This window comes from Eleutherodactylus coqui, chromosome 2, assembly GCF_035609145.1.
Source record: "Eleutherodactylus coqui strain aEleCoq1 chromosome 2, aEleCoq1.hap1, whole genome shotgun sequence".
In the NCBI taxonomy this organism is placed as follows: domain Eukaryota; kingdom Metazoa; phylum Chordata; class Amphibia; order Anura; family Eleutherodactylidae; genus Eleutherodactylus; species Eleutherodactylus coqui.
Window position 1 is genome coordinate 245,319,390 of NC_089838.1, and position 25,005 is coordinate 245,344,394.

The following is a 25,005-nucleotide window of genomic DNA, read 5'->3' on the forward strand; positions in this document are numbered from 1 at the left end:
GAGGACATTTACCCCACACACTGGGGGACATTTACCTCAAACATTGGAGGACATTTACCCCACACCTTGGGAGACATTTACCTCACACATTGGGGGACATTTACCCCACACACTGGGGGACATTTACCACAAACATTGGAGGACATTTACCCCACACATTGGGGGACATTTACCTCACACATTGGAGGACATTTACCTCACACACTGGGGGACATTTACCTCACACATTGGGGGACATTTAGCTCACACATTAGGGTACATTTACCTCACACATTGGGGGACATTTACCTCACACATTGGGGTACATTTACCTCACACATTGGAGGACATTTACCTCATACACTGGGGGACATTTACCTCATACATTGGAGGACATTTACCTCACAAATTAGAGGACATTTACCTCACACACTGGGTACATTTACCTTACACACAGGGGGACATTTACCCCACACATTGGAGGACATTTACCTCACACACTGGGTACATTTACCTCACACACTGGGGGACATTTACACATTGGGGGACATTTACCTTACACACTGGGGGACATTTACCTCAAACATTGGAGGACATTTACCCCACACATTGGGGGACATTTACCTCACACATTGGAGGACATTTACCTCACACACTGGGTACATTTACCTTACACACTGGGGGACATTTACCCCACACATTGGAGGACATTTGCCTCACACACTGGGTACATTTACCTCACACACTGGGGGACATTTACACATTGGGGGACATTTACCTTACACACTGGGGGACATTTACCTCAAACATTGGAGGACATTTACCCCACACCTTGGGAGACATTTACCTCACACATTGGGGGACATTTACCCCACACACTGGGGGACATTTGCCTCAAACATTGGAGGACATTTACCCCACACATTGGGGGACATTTACCTCACACATTGGAGGACATTTACCTCACACACTGGGGGACATTTACCTCACACATTGGGGGACATTTAGCTCACACATTAGGGTACATTTACCTCACACATTGGGGGACATTTACCTCACACATTGCAGGACATTTACCTCACATACTGGGGGACATTTACACATTGGAGGACATTAACCTTACACATTGGGAGACATTTACCTCACACATTGGGGGACATCTACCCCACACACTGGGGGACATTTACCTCAAACATTGGAGGACATTTACCCCACACATTGGGGGACATTTACCTCACACATTGGGGGACATTTACCTCACACATTGGTGGACATTTACCTCACACATTGGGGGACATTTACCTCACACATTGGGGGACATTTACCTCACACATTGGATGACATTTACCTCACACATTAGAGGACATTTACCCCACACACTGGGGGACATTTACCCCACACATTGGGTACACTTTTCGCCACACATTGGGGGACATTTACCTCACACATTGAGGGACATTTACCTCACATATTGGGGGACATTTACCTCACACTGGGGGACATTTACCTCACATATTGGGGATATTAACCTCATACACTGGGGTACATTTACCTCACACATTGGAGGACATTTACCTCACACATTGGAGGACATTTACCTCACACATTAGAGGACATTTACCCCACACACTGGGGGACATTTACCCCACACATTGGGTACACTTTTCGCCACACATTGGGGGACATTTACCTTACACATTGGGGGACATTTACCTCACATATTGGGGGACATTTACCTCACACACTGGGGGACATTTACCTCACATATTGGGGACACTAACCTCATACACTGGGGTACATTTACCTCACACATTGGAGGACATTTACCTCACACATTGGAGGACATTTACCTCACACATTAGAGGACATTTACCTCACACACTGGGGGACATTTACCTCACATATTGGGGATATTAACCTCTCACACTGGGCGACATTTACCTCACACAATGGGGGGCATTTACCTCACATATTGGGGACATTTACACATTGGAGGACATTTATCCCACACATTAGGGAAATTTACCTCACATATTGGGGATATTTACCTCACACATTGGAGGACATTTACCTCACACATTGGGGGACATTCACCTCACACATTGAAGTACATTTACCTCACACATTGGGGGACATTTACCTCACACTTTGGAGGACACTTACCCCACATATTGGGGGACATTTACCCCACACACTGGGGGGCATTTACCTCACACATTGAAGGACATTTACCTCACATATTGGGGAACATTTACCTCACACATTGGGAGACATTTACCTTACACATTGGGGACATTTACCTCACACATTGGCGGACATTTACCTCACACATTGGGGGACATTTACCTCATACACTGGGGGACATTTACCTCACACATTAGGATACATTTACCTCATACATTGGAGGACACTTACCTCACACATTAGAGGACATTTACCTCACACACTGGGTACATTTACCTTACACACTGGGGGACATTTACCCCACACATTGATGGACATTTACCTCACACATTAGAGGACATTTACCTCACACACTGGGGGACATTTACCCCACACATTGGGTACACTTTTCGCCACACATTGGGGGACATTTACCTCACACATTGAGGGACATTTATCTCATACACTGGGCGACATTTACCTCACACATTGGGGGACATTTACCTCACATATTGGGGGACATTTACCTCACACACTGGGGGACATTTACCTCACATATTGGGGACATTAACCTCATACACTGGGGTACATTTACCTCACACATTGGAGGACAGTTACCTCACACATTAGAGGACATTTACCTCACACACTGGGGGACATTTACCTCACATATTGGGGATATTAACCTCTCACACTGGGCGACATTTACCTCACACAATGGGGGGCATTTACCTCACATATTGGGGACATTTACACATTGGAGGACATTTATCCCACACATTAGGGAAATTTACCTCACATATTGGGGATATTTACCTCACACATTGGAGGACATTTACCTCACACATTGGGGGACATTCACCTCACACATTGGGGGACATTTACCTCACACATTGGAGGACACTTACCTCACATATTGGCGGACATTTTCCCCACACACTGGGGGGCATTTACCTCATACATTGGAGGACATTTACCTCACATATTGGGGGACATTTACCTCACACATTGGGAGACATTTACCTTACACATTGGGGATATTTACCTCACACATTGGGGGACATTTACCTCACACATTGGGGGACATTTACCTCACACATTGGGGGACATTTACCTCGCACATTGGGGGACATTTACCTCATACACTGGGGGACTTTTACCTCACATATTAGGGTACATTTACCTCACACATTGGAGGACATTTACCTCACACATTGGGGGACATTTACCTCACACATTGGAGGATATTTACCTCACACATTAGGGTACATTTACCTCACACATTGGGGGACATTTCCTTAAAAACCACTGGGGGACATTTACCTCACACATTGGAGGACATTTACCTCATATACTGGGGGACATTTACCTCACACATTAGCATACATTTACCTCATACATTGGAGGACACTTACCTCATACATTAGAGGACATTTACCTCACACACTGGGCACATTTACCTTACACACTGGGGGACATTTACCCCACACATTGATGGACATTTACCTCACACATTAGAAGACATTTACCTCACACACTGGGGGACATTTACCCCACACATTGGGTACACTTTTCGCCACACATTGGGGGACATTTACCTCACACATTGAGGGACATTTACCTCACATACTGGGGGACATTTACACATTGGGGACATTTACCACACCTATTGGTGACATTTACCCGACTCATTGGGGGACATTTACCCCACACATTGGGGGACATTTACCTCACATGTTGGGGGACATTTACCTCACACTGGGGGACATTTACCTCACATATTGAGGATATTAACCTCTCACACTGGGCGACATTTACCTCACACATTGGGGGACATTTACCTCACATATTGGGGGACATTTACCTCACACACTGGGGGACATTTACCTCACATATTGGGGACATTAACGTCATACACTGGGGTACATTTACCTCACACATTGGAGGACATTTACCTCACACATTAGAGGACATTTACCTCACACACTGGGGGACATTTACCTCACATACTGGGGATATTAACCTTTCACACTGGGCGACATTTACCTCACACAATGGGGGGCATTTACCTCACATATTGGGGACATTTACACATTGGAGGACATTTATCCCACACATTAGGGAAATTTACCTCACATATTGGGGATATTTACCTCACACATTGGAGGACATTTACCTCACACATTGGGGGACATTCACCTCACACATTGAAGTACATTTACCTCACACATTGGGGGACATTTACCTCACACATTGGAGGACACTTACCTCACATATTGGCGGACATTTACCCCACACACTGGGGGGCATTTACCTCATACATTGGAGGACATTTACCTCACATATTGGGGGACATTTACCTCACACATTGGGAGACATTTACCTTACACATTGGGGATATTTACCTCACACATTGGGGGACATTTACCTCACACATTGGGGGACATTTACCTCACACATTGGGGGACATTTACCTCATACACTGGGGGACATTTACCTCACATATTAGGGTACATTTACCTCACACATTGGAGGACATTTACCTCACACATTGGGGGACATTTACCTCACACATTGGAGGATATTTACCTCACACATTAGGGTACATTTACCTCACACATTGGGGGACATTTCCTTAAGAACCACTGGGGGACATTTACCTCACACATTGGAGGACATTTACCTCATACACTGGGGGACATTTACCTCACACATTAGGATACATTTACCTCATACATTGGAGGACACTTACCTCATACATTAGAGGACATTTACCTCACACACTGGGTACATTTACCTTACACACTGGGGGACATTTACCCCACACATTGATGGACATTTACCTCACACATTAGAAGACATTTACCTCACACACTGGGGGACATTTACCCCACACATTGGGTACACTTTTCGCCACACATTGGGGGACATTTACCTCACACATTGAGGGACATTTACCTCACATACTGGGGGACATTTACACATTGGGGACATTTACCACACCTATTGGTGACATTTACCCGACTCATTGGGGGATATTTACCCCACACATTGGGGGACATTTACCTCACACATTGGGGGACATTTACCTCACACATTGGGGGACATTTACCTCACACATTGGGGGACATTTACCTCATACACTGGGGGACATTTACCTCACATATTAGGGTACATTTACCTCACACATTGGAGGACATTTACCTCACACATTGGGGGACATTTACCTCACACATTGGAGGATATTTACCTCACACATTAGGGTACATTTACCTCACACATTGGGGGACATTTCCTTAAAAACCACTGGGGGACATTTACCTCACACATTGGAGGACATTTACCTCATACACTGGGGGACATTTACCTCACACATTAGGATACATTTACCTCATACATTGGAGGACACTTACCTCATACATTAGAGGACATTTACCTCACACACTGGGTACATTTACCTTACACACTGGGGGACATTTACCCCACACATTGATGGACATTTACCTCACACATTAGAAAACATTTACCTCACACACTGGGGGACATTTACCCCACACATTGGGTACACTTTTCGCCACACATTGGGGGACATTTACCTCACACATTGAGGGACATTTACCTCACATACTGGGGGACATTTACACATTGGGGACATTTACCACACACATTGGGGACATTTACCCGACTCATTGGGGGATATTTACCCCACACATTGGGGGACATTTACCTCACATATTGGGGGACATTTACCTCACACTGGGGGACATTTACCTCACATATTGAGGATATTAACCTCTCACACTGGGCGACATTTACCTCACACATTGGGGGACATTTACCTCACATATTGGGGGACATTTACCTCACACACTGGGGGACATTTACCTCACATATTGGGGACATTAACCTCATACACTGGGGTACATTTACCTCACACATTGGAGGACATTTACCTCACACATTAGAGGACATTTACCTCACACACTGGGGGACATTTACCTCACATACTGGGGATATTAACCTTTCACACTGGGCGACATTTACCTCACACAATGGGGGGCATTTACCTCACATATTGGGGACATTTACACATTGGAGGACATTTCTCCCATACATTAGGGAAATTTACCTCGCATATTGGGGATATTTACCTCACACATTGAAGGACATTTACCTCACACATTGGGGGACATTCACCTCACACATTGAAGGAAATTTACCTCACACATTGGAGGACACTTACCTCACATATTGGGGGACATTTACCCCACACACTGGGGGGCATTTACCTCACACATTGGAGGACATTTACTTCACAAATTGGAGGACATTTACCTCACATATTGGGGGACATTTACCTCACACATTGGGAGACATTTACCTTACACATTGGGGATATTTACCTCACACATTGGGGGACATTTACCCCACACATTGGGGGACATTTACCTCACACATTGGGGGACATTTACCTCATACACTGGGGGACATTTACCTCACATATTAGGGTACATTTACCTCACACATTGGAGGACATTTACCTCACACATTAGAAGACATTTACCTCACACACTGGGGGACATTTACCTCACACATTACTGGGTACATTTACCTTACACACTGGGGGACATTTACCCCACACATTGATGGACATTTACCTCACACATTAGAAGACATTTACCTCACACACTGGGGGACATTTACCCCACACATTGGGTACACTTTTCGCCACACATTGGGGGACATTTACCTCACACATTGAGGGACATTTACCTCACATACTGGGGGACATTTACACATTGGGGACATTTACCACACCTATTGGTGACATTTACCCGACTCATTGGGGGATATTTACCCCACACATTGGGGGACATTTACCTCACACATTGGGGGACATTTACCTCACACATTGGGGGACATTTACCTCACACATTGGGGGACATTTACCTCATACACTGGGGGACATTTACCTCACATATTAGGGTACATTTACCTCACACATTGGAGGACATTTACCTCACACATTGGGGGACATTTACCTCACACATTGGAGGATATTTACCTCACACATTAGGGTACATTTACCTCACACATTGGGGGACATTTCCTTAAAAACCACTGGGGGACATTTACCTCACACATTGGAGGACATTTACCTCATACACTGGGGGACATTTACCTCACACATTAGGATACATTTACCTCATACATTGGAGGACACTTACCTCATACATTAGAGGACATTTACCTCACACACTGGGTACATTTACCTTACACACTGGGGGACATTTACCCCACACATTGATGTACATTTACCTCACACATTAGAAGACATTTACCTCACACACTGGGGGACATTTACCCCACACATTGGGTACACTTTTCGCCACACATTGGGGGACATTTACCTCACACATTGAGGGACATTTACCTCACATACTGGGGGACATTTACACATTGGGGACATTTACCACACACATTGGGGACATTTACCCGACTCATTGGGGGATATTTACCCCACACATTGGGGGACATTTACCTCACATATTGGGGGACATTTACCTCACACTGGGGGACATTTACCTCACATATTGAGGATATTAACCTCTCACACTGGGCGACATTTACCTCACACATTGGGGGACATTTACCTCACATATTGGGGGACATTTACCTCACACACTGGGGGACATTTACCTCACATATTGGGGACATTAACCTCATACACTGGGGTACATTTACCTCACACATTGGAGGACATTTACCTCACACATTAGAGGACATTTACCTCACACACTGGGGGACATTTACCTCACATACTGGGGATATTAACCTTTCACACTGGGCGACATTTACCTCACACAATGGGGGGCATTTACCTCACATATTGGGGACATTTACACATTGGAGGACATTTCTCCCATACATTAGGGAAATTTACCTCGCATATTGGGGATATTTACCTCACACATTGAAGGACATTTACCTCACACATTGGGGGACATTCACCTCACACATTGAAGGAAATTTACCTCACACATTGGAGGACACTTACCTCACATATTGGGGGACATTTACCCCACACACTGGGGGGCATTTACCTCACACATTGGAGGACATTTACTTCACAAATTGGAGGACATTTACCTCACATATTGGGGGACATTTACCTCACACATTGGGAGACATTTACCTTACACATTGGGGATATTTACCTCACACATTGGGGGACATTTACCCCACACATTGGGGGACATTTACCTCACACATTGGGGGACATTTACCTCATACACTGGGGGACATTTACCTCACATATTAGGGTACATTTACCTCACACATTGGAGGACATTTACCTCACACATTAGAAGACATTTACCTCACACACTGGGGGACATTTACCCCACACATTGGGTACACTTTTCGCCACACATTGGGGGACATTTACCTCACACATTGAGGGACATTTACCTCACATACTGGGGGACATTTACACATTGGGGACATTTACCACACCTATTGGTGACATTTACCCGACTCATTGGGGGATATTTACCCCACACATTGGGGGACATTTACCTCACACATTGGGGGACATTTACCTCACACATTGGGGGACATTTACCTCACACATTGGGGGACATTTACCTCATACACTGGGGGACATTTACCTCACATATTAGGGTACATTTACCTCACACATTGGAGGACATTTACCTCACACATTGGGGGACATTTACCTCACACATTGGAGGATATTTACCTCACACATTAGGGTACATTTACCTCACACATTGGGGGACATTTCCTTAAAAACCACTGGGGGACATTTACCTCACACATTGGAGGACATTTACCTCATACACTGGGGGACATTTACCTCACACATTAGGATACATTTACCTCATACATTGGAGGACACTTACCTCATACATTAGAGGACATTTACCTCACACACTGGGTACATTTACCTTACACACTGGGGGACATTTACCCCACACATTGATGGACATTTACCTCACACATTAGAAGACATTTACCTCACACACTGGGGGACATTTACCCCACACATTGGGTACACTTTTCGCCACACATTGGGGGACATTTACCTCACACATTGAGGGACATTTACCTCACATACTGGGGGACATTTACACATTGGGGACATTTACCACACACATTGGGGACATTTACCCGACTCATTGGGGGATATTTACCCCACACATTGGGGGACATTTACCTCACATATTGGGGGACATTTACCTCACACTGGGGGACATTTACCTCACATATTGAGGATATTAACCTCTCACACTGGGCGACATTTACCTCACACATTGGGGGACATTTACCTCACATATTGGGGGACATTTACCTCACACACTGGGGGACATTTACCTCATATATTGGGGACATTAACCTCATACACTGGGGTACATTTACCTCACACATTGGAGGACATTTACCTCACACATTAGAGGACATTTACCTCACACACTGGGGGACATTTACCTCACATACTGGGGATATTAACCTTTCACACTGGGCGACATTTACCTCACACAATGGGGGGCATTTACCTCACATATTGGGGACATTTACACATTGGAGGACATTTCTCCCATACATTAGGGAAATTTACCTCGCATATTGGGGATATTTACCTCACACATTGAAGGACATTTACCTCACACATTGGGGGACATTCACCTCACACATTGAAGGAAATTTACCTCACACATTGGAGGACACTTACCTCACATATTGGGGGACATTTACCCCACACACTGGGGGGCATTTACCTCACACATTGGAGGACATTTACTTCACAAATTGGAGGACATTTACCTCACATATTGGGGGACATTTACCTCACACATTGGGAGACATTTACCTTACACATTGGGGATATTTACCTCACACATTGGGGGACATTTACCCCACACATTGGGGGACATTTACCTCACACATTGGGGGACATTTACCTCATACACTGGGGGACATTTACCTCAAACATTAGGGTACATTTACCTCTCACATTGGAGGACATTTACCTCACACATTGGGGGACATTTACCTCACACATTGGAGGATATTTACCTCACACATTAGGGTACATTTACCTCACACATGGGGGGACATTTCCTTAAAAAACACTGGGGGACATTTACCTCACACATTGGAGGACATTTACCTCATACACTGGGGGACATTTACCTCACACATTAGGATACATTTACCTCATATATTGGAGGACATTTACCTCACACATTAGAGGACATTTACCTCACACACTGGGTACATTTACCTTACACACTGGGGGACATTTACCCCACACATTGGAGGACATTTACCTCACACATTAGAGGACATTTACCTCACACACTGAGGGACATTTACCCCACTCATTGGGTACACTTTTCGCCACACATTGGGGGACATTTACCTCACACATTGAGGGACATTTACCTCACATACTGGGGGACATTTACACATTGGGGACATTTACCACACACATTGGGGACATTTACCCGACTCATTGGGGGACATTTACCCCACACATCGGGGGACATTTACCTCACATATTGGGGGACATTTACCTCACACTGGGGGACATTTACCTCACATATTGGGGATATTAACCTCTCACACTGGGCGACATTTACCTCACATATTGGGGGACATTTCCTTAAAAAACACTGGGGGACATTTACCTCACACATTGGAGGACATTTACCTCATACACTGGGGGACATTTACCTCACACATTAGGATACATTTACCTCATATATTGGATGGCATTTACCTCACACATTAGAGGACATTTACCTCACACACTGGGTACATTTACCTTACACACTGGGGGACATTTACCCCACACATTGGAGGACATTTACCTCACACATTAGAGGACATTTACCTCACACACTGGGGGACATTTACCCCACTCATTGGGTACACTTTTCGCCACACATTGGGGGACATTTACCTCACACATTGAGGGACATTTACCTCACATACTGGGGGACATTTACACATTGGGGACATTTACCACACACATTGGGGACATTTACCCGACTCATTGGGGGACATTTACCCCACACATCGGGGGACATTTACCTCACATATTGGGGGACATTCACCTCACACTGGGCGACATTTACCTCACATATTGGGGGACATTTACCTCACACACTGGGGGTCATTTACCTCACATATTGGGGACATTAACCTCATACACTGGGGTACATTTACCTCACACATTGGAGGACATTTACCTCACACATTAGAGGACATTTACCTCACACACTGGGGGACATTTACCTCACATATTGGGGATATTAACCTCTCACACTAGGCGACATTTACCTCACACAATGGGGGGCATTTACCTCACACATTGGAGGACACTTACCTCACATATTGGGGGACATTTACCACACACACTGGGGGGCATTTACCTCACACATTGGAGGACATTTACTTCACACATTGGAGGACATTTACCTCACATATTGGGGGACATTTACCTCACACATTGGGAGACATTTACCTTACACATTGGGGATATTTACCTCACACATTGGGGCACATTTACCTCACATATTGGGGACATTAACCTCTCACATTGGGGGACATTTACCTCACATACTGGGGGACATTTACCTTACATGTTGGGGACATTAACCTCACACATTGGGCGACATTTACCCCACACATTGGAGGACATTTACCTCACACATTGGAGGACATTTACCTCACACATTGGAGGACATTTACCTCACACATTGGGCGACATTTACCTCACATACTGGGGGACATTTACACATTGGGAGACATTTACCTCGCACATTGGGAGACATTTACACATTGGAGGACATTTACCTTACACATTGTGGACGTTTACCTCACATGCTGGGGGACATTTACCTCAGACATTAACCTCACACAATGCGGGAAATTTACCCCACGCACTGGGGTACATTTACCTCATACATTGGGGTACATTTACCTCATACATTGGGGTACATTTACCTCACACATTGGGGGACATTTACCTCACACATTGGGGGACATTTACCTCACATATTGGAGGACATTTACCTCACACACTGGGGGACATTTACCTCACACATTGGAGGACATTTACCTCACATATTGGGAGACATTTACCTGACACATTGGGGGACATTTACCTCACATATTGGGGGACATTTACCTGACACATTGGGGGACATTTACCTCACATATTGGGGGACATTTACCTCACATATTGGGGGACATTTACCTCACACATTGGGGGACATTTACCTCACACATTGAGGGAAATTTACCTCACACATTGGAAAACATTTACCTCACACATTGGGGGACATTTACCTCACACATTGGAGGACATTTACCTCACACATTGGGGACATTTACCTCACACATTGGGGACATTTACCTCACACATTGCAGGACATTAACCTCACACACTGGGGGACATTTACCTCACACATTGCAGGACATTAACCTCACACACTGGGGGACATTTACCTCACACACTGGGGTACATTTACCTCACACATTGGGGTACATTAACCTCACACACTGGGGGACATTTACCTGACATATTGGGGGACATTTCTGTGGGGTCAATCACAGACCTGACAGGACGTCCGTCAAACACAGCTCTGTATATGTCTTACAGCTAATGAGAAATTTGTATCATTTTTCCCCGAAATGTCCCAAAACACTTTTTATCCCCTGAAACCCCATTGTGCCATTATTGCCTTCAGTTCTATGCATGGCCATAGTTGAAGAGAGGAGGTAGTGAGAGACACGGGGCAGGGAGGAGCGGCGGCTGCAGGAGGCGGGCTACATCCCTGAGGCAGGGAGAAGTCTCCAGAGCTGCTGGGGAACGACGCTAACCCTGTGTCCCTGTGCACCCCCCGGACCGAGCCCTCTCCATGCCTCTCACCTCCCCTCCTCAGAAGCTCTGGGTCCGGCCGGGATTCTCCTCCATCCCTCTTGCTGGGGGTCTCTTGCCCGTGAAGCCCCCTCCCCTGTCCCCTCAGTCTCCGCTGGACCCGGGGCTCCTCTCACAGGCAGATGAGGCAGCTCTGCCCTCCCCTCATGTATCCCAAGAGCTCGCCCAGGACTGACAGCTGTGTGTGTGGATGGGCTGGGAGGCAGAGCCGCTCTCCAACCAGGGAGCCTGAGGGAAAAGCAAACAGGGATGCTACCTAGACGGGCAGGAGAGACGGAGGAGGGGCCGGGGGACAGCAGAGACCCGGGATGTGGGAGCTTTCCTGCAGACCGGCTGCATAAGCCACACAGTGTGGAGGACAGACATGGAGGCTCCTGGCACCGTGTCACCAGTAAGCCACCACATAATAGCTTTACATGTTATTTCTACAGTCTGGGGGGGCTACTAATGTCACATCTTATATATGAGGTAATATATGGCGGTACTATAATACTGACCTATAGTACTCCATGTGGCACCTCAGAGACTCTGTGCCCTTATGTCATATCCTCCCAGACACATTTTATATATGAGGTAATATATGGTTGCACTATAATACTGACCTATAGTACTCCATGTGCCTCCTCACAGACTCTGTGCCCTTATGTCATATCCTCCCAGTCACATCTTATATATGAGGTAATATATGGCGATACTATAATACTGACCTATAGTACTCCATGTGCCACCTCAGAGACTCTGCCCTTATGTCATATCCTCCCAGTCACATCTTATATATGAGGTAATATGTGGCGGTACTATAATACCGACCTATTGTACCACCCCATTTACACTGACAGATGATCGGTCAAACTTTAGTTCTGTAACAGTTTTGGGCGATCATCTTTGTAAACTTTATAGTAGCTAATTAGCAACTATACAGCTATGCAGGCGCAGCGGGTCACCGCCGCTATCTCTCACCAAACACTACAGCTGTTTTGCATAAGAAAACAGTTGTATTCTTCTCCGTCTTGACTGCCAGTTTCCCCACTGTGAATTCTTCTTATATATGAGGTAATATATGGCGGTACTATAATACTGACCTATAGTACTCCATGTACCTCCTCACAGACTCGATGCCCTTATGTCATATCTTCCAGTCACATCTTATATATGAGGTAATATATGGTGGTACTATAATATTACTCCATATGCCACCTCACAGACTCTGTGCAGTTATGCTATATCTTCCTAGTCACATCTTATTTATGAGGTAATATATGGCGGTACTATAATAGTACTCCATATGCCATCTCACAGACCCTGTGCACTTAGGGCATATCCTCCCAGTCACATCTTATATATGAGGTAGCATATGGCGGTACTATAATACTGACCTATAGTACTCCATGTGCCATCTCACAGACGCTGTGCCTTTTTGTCATATCCTCCCAGTCACATCTTATATATGAGGTACTATAATACTGGCCTTTAGTACTCCATGTGCCTCCTCACAGACTCTGTGCCCTTATGTCATATCCTCCCAGTCACATCTTATATATGAGGTAATATATGGCGGTACTATAATACTGACCTATAGTACTCCATGTACCTCCTCACACACTCTATGCCCTTATGTCGTATCCTCCCAGTAACATCTTATTTATGAGGTAATATATGGCGGTAGTACTCTATGTGCCTCCTCACACACTCTGTACCCTTACATATATGGTAGTACTATAATACTGACCTGTAGTACTCCATGTGCCTCCTCACACACTCTGTACCCTTAAATATATGGTGGTACTATAATACTGACCTTTAGTACTCAATGTGCCTCCTCACAGGCTCTGTGCCCTTATGTCATATCCTCCCAGTCACATCTTATTTATGAGGTAATATATGGTGGTACTATAATACTGACCTATAGTACTCAATGTGCCTCCTCACACACTCTATGTTGTATCCTCCCAGTCACATCTTATTTATGAGGTAATATATGGCGGTACTATAATACTGACCTGTAGTACTCAATGTGCCTCCTCACACACTCTGTACCCTTACATATATGGTGGTACTATAATACTGACCTGTAGTACTCAATGTGCCTCCTCACAGACTCTGTGCACTTATGTCAGGAAGCCCTGATGAATTTATACAGAAGGCCATATAATGGCTCTGTAAATCTGCAAGTCGTAGACTTCAATATGGAAGAGGAATTGCCGTGCTCCGTCAAATGCTATATGGGGTGCAGTCACACGTGGCCGAAATGGTGCAGATTTTCCGCTACCAATAGGTCGCACTTGGATGAGCATATTTTTAATCTGGATTCGGTCCCTCTTTTGTGGAGATCTATGAATTTATTTATATAACCATATTTTTTACAGTCGTGTATTAAAACCGCAGCATGCATTACTTTTGTCCGTTTTTGGTGAAAATAAACCCATTACAGTCTATGAAAGTGATAAAAACGTGGCTACATTGTTACTCTTGTCATCAGATACAGATGAAGTACCGATGCATTGTCATCTATAACATGTCCATATTAGGGTGCCTACCCACTTGCGTTGCCCATTTTCGCGTGTGAAAAACGCGGCTTTTTTTTCGCGTTTTCCGCTGCGTTTTTTGCAGCCCTCCATTGACAATCATGGGTGCCTTAAGAGAAAAATAAGGAGACATATGCAACTGACAGTTCCTATGTGAAAAAACCCCACAAAACGGAAAAAAAACCCAGATGGACAAGAACACATTCTATACTAATTGCTCTTGAGAAAAAACGCAAAACATCACAGGAAAAAAAATCGCAAGTGGGTAGGCACCCTAACACATCCATTTTTACGGACATGTTACAATACGCTCGTGTGAAAATATCTTTAGGCTAGCTAAACACGGGTGAACGGGATATGGGGCCGAGAAACTCAGCCCAATATCGCACTCGCCAGCGTTCGCTTTCACGATGATGTTTTATGGCGAAAACAGCTCCCATCACTTCAGTCAAGTAGCGATCCTCCGGCACTCACATCCTCACATCGCATCGCAGTCGTGAGCACATCTCACGCTGTACGGTGTGTTTTACTGTCCGATTAAAAACAATGGGCGATGCGTCCGAGGAACGCGATAAGATAGGACATGCAGACATTTTTTTCCCACAACGCACAAATCTCGTATGAGTTTCTCAGCTGCGTGAAACCGGCCGTAGAGCACTTTTTAGACGAGTGCATTTCAGCTACATATTTGGTCCGTGTTTTGGGGACCGTGAACCTGAGCGGATATAAATCTATATATGCATTCACATGGCCATTTTTTAAAGCTGTTTTTTGAAAACGCAGCATGACCTATTTTTCTATGAGAACCTATCTTTTCTATTGGGAAAATTGGATCAGTAGTTAACCATGGAGAAAATATATATATATATATATATATATATATATATATATATATATATATATATATAGGCAAATACTGATAACATGCAGTTGTAATTTCACCCAGAACATGTCAATAATACAAATCCGTATTACAGACGTGTTTCCTTACACTCATCTGAAACCGGCCTTTATAGGACTTTCCCATGACTTACAATTGCTTCACAATTGTGCTCAGCCATTTGCAGTCAGCCTAAGCCTAATTTCACACAGGCGAGTGCGATATTGGGCTGTAGAACATTTAACCGTGGCGGAGGATCGCGGAGTGTTTCACATTGCTTTCAATGGGTAAACCTCACATCGCACTCGCGTGCACCTCGCACGCCATGCTATGTTCTGCCGGCCCTATTGAAAACAATGGGTGATGCGAAGCCAGGGAATGCCCAAAGATAGGACATTTTTTCCCGTGCCACGATGCAGATATAAATCTCTCATGTGTACGAGCCCAAAAGAATGGGCTTCATATTCGTGCAAGTTTTGTCCGTCTCGCACTGCACAGTTTTCTTGACCATGTGAAGGCGGCCTGAGGACGGCGTCATACAAGTAGCATTTTTGCGGAATGAACTATTCTCTTTTTGCGCGTGCAGTGGCGTATTTTACTGTACTTGTCCACAATGCAAGGGCATGTGCAAAAAATATGCTGCGATTGAAATGACTAATTAGCCTAATGAGTTCCAGATGTGTTATTTTTCCTGCGCAGTTACAGTTTCACACACCTCCTAGTGTATTTTGACTTTTGCTGCACAAATGCGCAGGGGAATCGAGCACGCTGTGGTTTTTTTGCGACCAAAATGCGCAAGAAAAATTTGTGCAAATATTAGACCCGTGCGATGCCGGCCTTACATTCGGATTTGCCATTTGCTAATTTGAAGGGCTGAAATACAAAGTATGTAAAATGTGCCGTACCGCTCAGTTCCCGTTGTGCATCTTTCATGCAGTGTGTGGATATTTCTCGAAAACTCAATTTTAATACGCTGCAGATTTTTTGCACACACATGTTTGCATGTAACGTGTACGCCACATGTCAATATACTCCAAGGCCGGTTTCAAAAGATAGACCATAGGCAAGTTATTTTATCACCAAAATTTGTACAGCGTCAAAAGCTAGGTCTTCTCCTATCTTTTGACGGCAAAACGCTGGAGGCTCCATAGACTCCTATGAGAGTGTATGCAACCCGGTCGAAAAAGGGAAGGGAGTTTAACCTGTCAAAGTGCCATGATTGTCATCGTTTTTTGGGCGGCATTCTTTCATTCACATATTGATGTGTTTTGACTTCTGGGCTCAGGGTGTTAAAAAATGACAGGAAATGCTGCAATGTGTAGAACTACCCACATCAAACTATTGTCCTGCAGATGCCCTGGTTTTAATTGGTAGCTGCATGAAACAGAGTTAATCCCTGTGGCCTTACTAGTTAATTAGTAAGAATCTGACTGCTGGGATCCCCCCGATCCTGAGAATGGGCATCCTGAAGGTCCCCACATAAATGGAGCAGCGGTTGAGCATGCGTAAGGGGGGGGGGGGGGGGGGGTCCCGACACCCCTTATATTTTTGTTTTATTCTTAAGTTTACAGATCTTACAGGTTACTATATCTTTAAATATAGAGGATGTGCAGCAACGCTAAGGGCAGAGACTTAAGGCCAGGAGAGAGCAACACGCTGAGAGGGAAGACGCTTCTGATAGAACACTGTGGTGAAGCACCACTCCAAATTGCTAGGACTCCATTTGGGACTTTGGACCTAACCCTCCTCAGGAGAGCGTTGCTTGCAGTGACTTACAACGTGAGTACAAGATACAATTACCTTCTTGCTGTGGGGTAGAACGCTGCTAGTGATTCCACACATCCTCGCCCACAAAACACTGACCACAGTTTCAATGAGCACGAGGACTTTGTTTATTTGCAAGTTTCACTATTAAACTTTTTCTTGAGTGCAAACACTGTGGATCTCCAATATGTGGCGCGACCAATAACAACACCACTGTATGTCCCCCATATGTGGTGGGAAATGTGAATCATACTTACGCTCCACCCTATCGACCACCGCTGGGCAACCCGGGTGCTCTCCTGCCCTCATGAGCCCATCTGCCATGGGTTCCTGGTCCCACCTGCCCACTCAGTCGAATCCTGCCTCAGTCCTGCAGGCTGCCAATCCATTTACTATGGATCCATAATATGAATGTTTTTTAATACGCTTGTCTGAAACAAGCCTTAGGGTGGTTTCACACAGTTTTTCGAACCAAAACCAGACGTTGGCCACTAACATCGCTGTGAAGCCCTGAACTCACATTGAGATCAAGGGGGTTGTGGTGCAAGTCACAGGTTGCCACAACTACGGGTTCCAAATTGCAAAAATTCACATTAGTCACTCAGGGTTTTACCGCTGTGTAGCTGGGGGTGAGACGAGCTATCGCATCATATGGCAGTGATACGGTACTGCTCATGGCAGTGTATCTCACACACGCTATCATGCTCAGTCTTCCTGGTTTCTTTTTTTGTAATGTAGTTGTGTAGGGGCAATGTTGATTAGGCTCCTATGGAGAACAATGGGCTCTCTTGCATGTAATATGAGGCAAAATAGAACATGCTGTCTTCTTTTTTGTGCTGGCGTATTATGTAATTCATACACGCAAATGTGAGCGAAACAGCGTAAGGCTATGTATTTAGTTGCCTTCGAATTACTGCGTATCACACATGAGTACATTGCACACGTAATATGGTATGAGCCCAGCCTCAAACTGCTTGGCAGCTAATATCAGTAAATATTGGTAAATATTGAATTTGGTCTTTAAAAAGGGGCGAGGCATAAAGATGGGTGATGATATGGTGCATGAGTTCCCCAAATGCCTCATTTTTATGAAGTTCTTGGTCTAGTTACCACTCGCACTTTGGGGGCAGTAATTGTCACTCATGTTTTAACTAGACAAAAAGAGGCATAAAGAACCTATGATGCTCGTAGTTTTAATGAATTCAGACCAGTAGTCAAACCAGGATTTATGGCTGCCATGCGGTCACAAAAATGCGTTTGTATTAGACTCTTCTGAAAGTGTCCTTAAGGGCAACAGTACATTAAAGTCCCCCCCCCCCCCTTCCTTATGCAGCTGTGATAAACACGGCCGCATAACGGAATAATACGAAATCTCTAATTTTAACGGATTTCAGTGGTTTCGTTTTCACTAGCTCTTTTCTCAGCCATTAATACTATGGCCGATAAAAGATAGGACCTGCGCTATCTTTCCCGCTTGTAGTGAATACTACGTGCGAGAAAGTTCAGTTAGGCCCAGTTTGCCTGCATATTTTTTCAAACTCCTGGCCTCTGGTGCGGGGTTTGAACGCCCTGCAAAGGGGAAGAAATTTCCCTTGTTCAGCCGCAACTATGCTCTGTAGCGGTGAGCATAGCTGTACCTACGGTCGCCTGTTTTCGCCTTTGAGAGGAGACATGTAGTGAAAACCTTATACTTACTCTTTGTGCATCCATTCTTAGTGTTTGCAAAAAATAAGAGAGTTTGAACTAGATCCTAGAGACTTAATTTTGTCTTAGGGCTTATTTAGACGAACGTATATCGGTCGTGTTTTCACGCCTGACCGATATACGCTGCCCCTCTCTGCAAGGGGAGGACGGAACGGGAACTAGTGCATTGAGCTCCCTCCGCCTCTACGCCCATCGCCACTGTTTGCAATGGAAGGTCGGGATGGTGGCGGAGCTAAGTTCCCATTGCTAGCTGTTGAAAAAGAAATCGTCCTCTTTCAACAGCTAGCAAATAAACGATGTAGGGAGGTGCGTGCTTCAGCAACTTCGAACATGAACAACAATCGTTCTGTACGTGTTTGTACGCCAAAAAACTCGCTGTAGCGACTATTTCCTGCGACTGTTCTAATGTTGGTTGTCCCATATAGAATCACCATCAGGGAAGGTTCAGGGAATGTTCACACATGGCAACATTTTTTCTTGGAAAAATCTATTCCATATGAATGGGGTTGCTTCTGCGGTATATACATGGATTTCCATTCAGATGGATGGGAAATTGTAGAGATTTCTGCAACAAATTTGCTGCATGTGAACATGCCTTTAAAATGAAGTGTGTGCCAGGTCAGACCTATCCGAACTTTTGTAGTATTAGAGCCATTTCAATGAATAAGTGACTTAGATTTACTCTTATACAGTGTAGCGTCAACCCAGACCCAATGATAACTCTGCTTCATATCTCCCACATTATATATGGCTCTGCAGTCAGACTATAAAGTTAGCAGGCATGTTTGGAAGATGCATGTTTAATCTAAAGGCTCTTATAAAGAAAGCAAAATCACACTATATTCCCCTTTGTCTTGGAATCAGTATGTTGAAACTAACAAAGAAAGTAACACTTACCTCTGCAATGGTTTCCCAGCAAGCACACAGTGCCTCCAACTCCAGGAACAATGTGTCGGGTCCGAGCGCTTCCCACAGTAAGAAAACTTACACTTTCCTAGAAACAATCCATTGTACCCCCCTCAGAATGGCTTTGTGCGTACTCCAAGACCACATGTAAAAAGAAACAGCTGTTACAAATAAGGAAAAGATGTGATCCCTCAAGACCTGATGGTAAATCCATTAATATTTGCTGTTCTATACTCTCTCACAGATACAAAATCACAATACAATAAGACACGCTTCTCTCTATGGCATGAACCAAATCTGATGGGCTAATTAACCTACAACAGGAAGGCACTCAGCACAGGAGAACAGGGAAAGATTCCTTAAGGTAAAATTAGGGTATTCCTTTCTCCGTGGTGCTGGAATCCATTTCTGTTCTTGGTGAATAATGACGGATCTCCCGGATGTCACTGGGGATTCTGCGTTAAATTGAAATCTCATATACAGTACTTCCAGTTAAACCTTCTTTGAGTTGTGGAAATAGTATAATTACATAACGGTATTTTGCTCTATAACTACAAAAAAAAAAAAAAAAAATTTTTGTTGTGTGAGCGGTTGAGCAGAGGGTAAGCGTCAGTGTGTGAGCAGTTGCGTGCGAGCGTCAGTGTGTGAGCAGTTGCGTGTGAGCAGTTGCATGCGAGCTTCAGTGTGTGAGCGGTTGAGTGCGAGCGTCAGTGTGTGAGCGGTTGCGTGCGAGCGTCAGTGTGGGAGCAGTTGTGTGCAGGCGTCAGCGTGTGAGAAGTTGCGCAGAGGGGCCAGCGTGTGAGCGGTTGCGCAGAGGGGGCAGCATGTGAGCGGTTGCATGCGAGTCAGTGTGTGAGCGCTTGCGTGCGAGTCAGTGTGTGAGCGGGTGCGTGCGAGCGTCAGTGTGTGAGCGGGTGCGTACAGGCGTCAGTGTGTGAGTGGGTGCGTACAGGCGTCAGTGTGTGAGTGGGTGCGTACAGGCGTCAGTGTGTGAGCGGTTGCGTGCAGGTGTCAGTGTGTGAGCGGTTGCGCAGAGGGGGCAGCGTGTAAGCGGTTGCGCAGAGGGGGCAGCGTTTGAGCGGTTGCGCACAGGGGGACAGCGTGTGAACGGTTGCGTGCGAGTCAGTGTGTGAGCGGTTGCGCGTAAGCGTCAGTGTGTGAGCGGTTGTGCAGAGGCGGCAGCGAGTGAGCGGGTGCGTACAGGCGTCAGTGTGTGAGCGGTTGCGTGCAGGCGTCAGTGTGTGAGCGGTTGCGCAGAGGGGGCAGCGTGTGAGCAGTTGAGCACAGGGAGACAGCGTGTGAGCGGTTGCGTGCGAGTCAGTGTGTGAGCGGTTGTGCAGAGGCGGCAGCGAGTGAGCGACTGCGTGTGAGGAGTCTTTGCAGGAGGCAGCGGGTGAGTGTCAACGTGTGAGCGGTTGAGCAGAGGCAGCAGCGTGTGAGCGGTTGCGCAGAGGCGGTAGCGTGTGAGCGGAGTGCGAACAAGTCCATATTCACTACTTCGACAAGTAAATTGTAGATCCCCATTAGGATGAGCTCCATGCCTGGCAATGCCATCCAGTGTGCTACCTGTGCAATGTATACGGTCCTTGATCAGCCGATCGAGGGTGCATATTTTTGCGCAAGATGCGTGCACATCGCACATTTAGAAGCCCAAATCCTGGATCTAAATGGGCAACTGGCAACACTGAGAGCCATTGACATCATGGAAAGGAGTTTGGTGCTCACTGAGCAGGCACTCGCTGGGGTAGAGGCGGGGGTGGATGGTAGTACAGAAGAGCAGGGGGAGCAGGCAAGAAGCTGGGTGACAGAAAGCAGGAGGGGAAAAGAGAAGAGAACCGGGGAGGCTAGTCCTGAACTGGCACAACCCAACAAGTTTGCAAAGTTGGCAGATGAGGGGGACGCCATTACAGAGCCCGCACCGCTGCAGCACGACATGCCCTCTGAACGCCAGGAGGATGACTGCTCCAGTGAGAAGGGGACGGGGAGCGTAGGGCAGGCTAGACAGGTCCTAGTGGTGGGGGACTCAATTATTAGGGGGACAGATAGGGCAATCTGCCATAAAGACCAGGATCGTCGAACGGTGTGTTGTCTTCCTGGCGCTCGAGTTCGACACATCGCGGATCCGATTGACAGGTTACTGGGAGGGGCTGGCGAGGATCCAGCGGTCATGGTGCACGTTGGCACCAATGAACAAATTAGAGGTCAATGGAGGGCCCTCAAAAATGATTTCAGGGACCTAGGGTCCAAGCTTAGGGCGAGGACCTCCAGGGTAGTTTTCTCGGAAATACTACCTGCACCTAAAGCCACACTAGAAAGGCAGCACGATCTTAGGGAGGTGAACAAGTGGCTCCGGAGTTGGTGTAAGAAGGAGGGATTTGGGTTCCTGGAGAACTGGGCTGACTTTGCTGTCGGCTACAGGCTCTATCGTAGGGACAGGTTGCATCTTAATGGGGAGGGTGCAGCTGTGCTGGGGGAGAAGATGGCTAGAAGGCTGGAGGAGTGTTTAAACTAGGGACTGGGGGGGGAGGGCAAAATGAGAAATAGTGGGGTAGCCAGTATATCTAGCTACCTGGGTCAAAGAAATAGGAATGGGGGTCGAGCAGAGGGGGGGTTAGTACAGTTAGAAATGTGAGGTCAGCCATTAGCACATATAGCAACAAAACTAATTTAAAAAACAAAAATAACTATATCAATTGTATGACCACGAATGCACGAAGTCTGATCGGTAAAGTGGGTGAGCTTGAAGCAAGAATGACTGATGAGAGTTATGATATAGTTGGAATAACGGAAACATGGATTGATGATAAGTGCGATTGGGCGGTGAATTTACAGGAGTACAATCTCTTCGGAAGAGACCGAAGGAACCAGAAAGGGGAAGGGGTATGTCTGTACGTCAAATCAAACTTAAATCCGAGACTACGGGAGGATGTAAGTGTAGGTGACGAACAGGTGGAATCTCTGTGGGTAGAAATACAGGGAAGAAAATATAACAAAATCCTGATAGGGGTCTTCTATAGACCACCAAAAGTAACAGAAGAAACTGAAAACTTACTATTAAGGCAGATAGAAGAAGTGTCAAACCGCAACGAAGTAATTATAATGGGGGACTTTAATTATCCAGATATAATATGGGAAAATGAGACCTGCAAATCTCACAGGGGTGACAAGTTCTTGAGAGTAATTAAAGATAATTATCTGAACCAACTGGTGCAGGAACCAACAAGAGGGAGGGCCATTCTGGACCTAGTACTAACTAACAAACCGGACCGAATAAAAGGGGTACAGGTTGAGGGGCACTTGGGGAACAGTGACCACAATATAATCAACTTCCAGCTGTCGTTCAATAAGAAACCTTATTAGGGAGAGACAAATAAACTAAACTTTAGTAAAGCAAAATTTGATGAGCCTAGAACTACTATTGGCAACATTAATTGGGTCTCCAAACACACTCAAACGCCCGCAGCACCACAGCAAAACCCTTATTCAAGGGGAGGCTCTCCCTGCACAGCCGCTGTTCAGAAGACGGATCCAAATCTTCCACTTAATTCCCAAAATCCTATCCAGAGACGGCAGCAGAAACATTCAGGTGCGATAAAACAGGTTTTTTCTTTCTTTATTCCATCCTTAGTAAGCACGCAACGTTTCGGCCGTTACAAACAGCCTTGACAGGATTTGCAGGGAGAGCACTGGCCCTTTAACAAATAATGCAGGGGAAATCATTGAAGATGATGGAGGGAAGGCAAATCTATTAAATAGTTTCTTTTCAAGCGTATTCACAAACGAAAAGGAAATGCCACACGAGATACAGGGGAATAAAATAAACCCCTCGCAAAATATGTCATACCTAACGCAGGAGGAAGTGCGGAACCGGTTAAAGAAGATTAAAATTGATAAATCGCCAGGCCCAGATGGAATGCACCCAAGGATACTAAGGGAACAAAATGATGAGTTAGCTAGGCCGCTATACCTAATATTTCTAGACACTATCAAGACCGGTGTTGTACCATTGGATTGGCGCATTGCCAACGTGGTTCCAATTAACAAAAAGGGGACCAAAAGTGAGACTGGCAACTGCAGGCCGGTAAGTCTCACTTCAGTAACGGGAAAAATTT

At 45.5% G+C, this 25,005-nt stretch overlaps 1 protein-coding gene across 2 annotated transcripts in view; it reads right to left on the reverse strand.

Moving 5' to 3' along the window:
* LOC136612430 (inactive cell surface hyaluronidase CEMIP2-like) overlaps positions 1 to 20,962 on the reverse strand; it is a 126,804-nt gene extending 105,842 nt beyond the window's left edge. The window contains exon 1 of one of the 2 annotated variants that reach the window (XM_066592777.1): positions 20,885 to 20,962. The gene's annotated coding sequence lies outside the window, so the exon portion shown is untranslated. Of the gene's footprint in view, positions 1 to 13,105; positions 13,296 to 20,884 lie in introns of those variants that run through there. The other variant, XM_066592778.1, reaches the window with a different exon arrangement.
* Between the last annotated feature and the right edge of the window lie 4,043 nt (positions 20,963 to 25,005).